Source organism: Hordeum vulgare, chromosome 1H (genome assembly GCF_904849725.1).
Source record: "Hordeum vulgare subsp. vulgare chromosome 1H, MorexV3_pseudomolecules_assembly, whole genome shotgun sequence".
Classification (NCBI taxonomy): domain Eukaryota; kingdom Viridiplantae; phylum Streptophyta; class Magnoliopsida; order Poales; family Poaceae; genus Hordeum; species Hordeum vulgare.
This window is the reverse complement of record NC_058518.1, coordinates 391,111,068-391,114,551: the sequence shown is the minus strand read 5'-3', so window position 1 is coordinate 391,114,551 and position 3,484 is coordinate 391,111,068.

The following is a 3,484-nucleotide window of genomic DNA, read 5'->3' as shown; positions in this document are numbered from 1 at the left end:
AACATTGCATACATGATAGAACATATGGCTGAAGCATAGGGGACGGAGCGCATATGCTCTCTATCTTCATCAGTTGCTGGGCACTGAGTCTTACTCAATCTCGTACCTTGTAAAACTGGCAAGAACCCTTTCTTGGACTGTTCCATTTTGAACCTTTTCAAAACTTTATCAAGGTATGTGCTTTGTGAAAGTCCTATCAGGCGTTTTGATCTATCCCTATAGATCTTAATGCCTAGAATGTAAGCAGCTTCTCCTAGGTCCTTCATAGAGAAACTCTTATTTAAGTAATCCTTTATGCTCTCTAAAAACTCCACGTTGTTTCCAATCAGCAATATGTCATCCACATATAATATTAGAAACACCACAGAGCTCCCACTCACTTTCTTGTAAATACAAGATTCTCCAACCACTTGTATAAACCCAAATGCTTTGATCACCTCATCAAAGCGTTTGTTCCAACTCCGAGATGCTTGCACCAGTCCATAAATGGATCGCTGGAGCTTGCACACCTTGTTAGCATTCTTAGGATCGACAAAACCTTCGGGTTGCATCATATATAACTCTTCCTTAAGGAAACAGTTAAGGAACGCCGTTTTGACATCCATCTGCCAGATTTCATAATCGAAAAATGCAGCTATTGCTAACATGATTCTGACGGACTTAAGCATCGCTACGGGTGAGAATGTCTCATCATAGTCAACTCCTTGAACTTGTGAAAAACCCTTTGCCACAAGTCGAGCTTTATAAACGGTCACATTGCCGTCAGCATCCGTCTTCCTCTTAAAGATCCATTTGTTCTGAATAGCCTTGCGGCCCTCAGGTAGTACCTCCAAAGTCCACACTTTGTTCTCATACATGGATCCTATCTCGGACTTCATGGCTTCTAGCCATTTGTTGGAATCTGGGCCCACCATTGCTTCTTCATAATTTGCAGGTTCATTGTTGTCTAACAACATGATTGACAAGACGGGATTACCGTACCACTCTGGAGCAGTACGTGATCTCGTCGACCTGCGTGATTCAACAGAAACTTGAACTGGAGTTTCATGATCATCATCATTAACTTCCTCCTCAACCGGCGTCGCAATGACAGAGGTTTCCCCTTGCCCTGCGCCACCATCCAGAGGGATGAGAGGTTCGACAACCTCGTCAAGTTCTATCTTCCTCCCACTCAATTCTCTCGAGAGAAACTCCTTCTCGAGAAAAGCTCCGTTTTTAGCAACAAACACTTTGCCCTCGGATTTGAGATAGAAGGTGTACCCAACTGTCTCTTTTGGGTAACCTATGAAGACGCACTTTTCCGCTTTGGGTTCCAGCTTTTCAGGCTGAAGCTTTTTGACATAAGCATCACATCCCCAAACTTTAAGAAACGACAACTTTGGCCTTTTGCCATACCACAGTTCGTATGGTGTCATCTCAACGGATTTTGATGGTGCCCTATTCAAAGTGAATGCAACTGTTTCTAATGCATAGCCCCAAAATGATAACGGCAAATCAGTAAGAGACATCATAGATCGCACCATCTCTAATAGAGTACGATTACGACGTTCGGACACACCATTACGCTGTGGTGTTCCAGGCGGTGTTAACTGTGAAACAATTCCACATTGTCTTAAGTGAGCACCAAACTCGAAACTCAGATATTCACCCCCACGATCAGACCGTAGGAACTTGATCTTCTTGTTACGATGATTTTCCACTTCACTCTGAAATTGTTTGAACTTTTCAAATGTTTCAGACTTGTGTTTCATCAAGTAGACATAACCATATCTACTCAAATCGTCAGTGAAGGTGAGAAAATAACGATATCCGCCGCGTGCCTCCGCGCTCATCGGACCACACACATCGGTATGTATGATTTCAAATAAGTCACTTGCACGCTCCATTGTTCCTGAGAACGGGGTCTTAGTCATCTTGCCCATGAGGCATGGTTCGCACGTGTCAAGTGAATCAAAGTCAAGTGACTCCAAAAGTCCATCAGCATGGAGTTTCTTCATGCGCTTTACACCAATATGACCTAAGCGTCAGTGCCACAAAAATATGGCGCTATCATTGTTAACTCTTACTCTTTTGGTCTCAATGTTATGTATATGCTTATCGTCATCAAGATTCAATATGAACAATCCTCTCACATTTGGTGCATGACCATAAAAGATGTTACTCATAGAAATAGAACAACCATTATTCTCTGACTTAAAAGAGTAACCGTCTCGCAATAAACAAGATCCAGATATAATGTTCATGCTCAACGCAGGCACTAAATAACAATGATTTAAGTTCATCACTAATCCTGACGGTAAACGAAGTGACACTGTGCCGACGGCGATTGCATCAACCTTGGAACCATTTCCTATGCGCATCGTCACTTCATCTTTCGCCAGCCTTCGCCTATTCCGCAGTTCCTGTTTCGAGTTGCAAATATGAGCAACAGAACCGGTATCGAATACCCAAGCACTACTACGAGAGCCGGTTAAGTACACATCAATAACATGTATATCAAATATACCTGATTTTTCTTTGCCCGCCTTCTTATCTGCCAGATACTTGGGGCAATTGCGCTTCCAATGACCCATACCCTTGCAATAGTAACACTCTGTTTCTGGCTTAGGTCCAGCTTTGGGTTTCTTCGTCGGATTGGCAACAGGCTTGCCGCTCTTCTTCGAATTGCCCTTCTTGCCTTTGCCGTTTTTCTTGAAACTAGTGGTCTTATTCACCATCAACACTTGATGCTCTTTACGGAGTTCAGACTCTGCGACTTTCAGCATCGCAAACAACTCGTCGGGAGACTTATTCATCCCTTGCATGTTGTAGTTCAACACAAAGCCTTTATAGCTTGGCGGCAGTGATTGAAGGATTCTGTCAGTGATAGCTTCTTGCGGGAGTTCAATCCCCAGCTCAGCTAGACGGTTTGAGTACCCAGACATTTTGAGCACATGTTCACTGACAGATGAGTTTTCCTCCATCTTGCAAGCATAGAATTTATCGGAGGTCTCATACCTCTCGATCCGGGCGTTCTTCTGAAAGATAAACTCCAACTCCTGGAACATCTCAAATGCTCCATGACGCTCAAAGCGACGTTGAAGTCCCGGTTCTAAGCCATAGAAGACTGCACATTGAACTATTGAGTAGTCCTCCTTACGTGCTAACCAAGCGTTCTTAACATCCTGATCAGCCGTAGCGGGTGGTTCATCTCCTAACGCAGCATTAAGGACATAATCCTTCTTCCCAGCTTGTAAGATTAGCTTAAGATTACGAGCCCAGTCTACAAAGTTGCTTCCATCATCTTTCAACTTAGCTTTCTCTAGGAACGTATTAAAATTCAGGATGACTGTCGCGTGAGCCATGATCTACAACACAAATATATTCAAAGTGGACTTAGACTATGTTCAAGATAATTAGAGTTTAACTTAATCAAATTATACGCTAAACTCCCACTCAAAAAGTACATCTCTCTAGTCATTTGAGTGGTTCAAGATCCACTTAC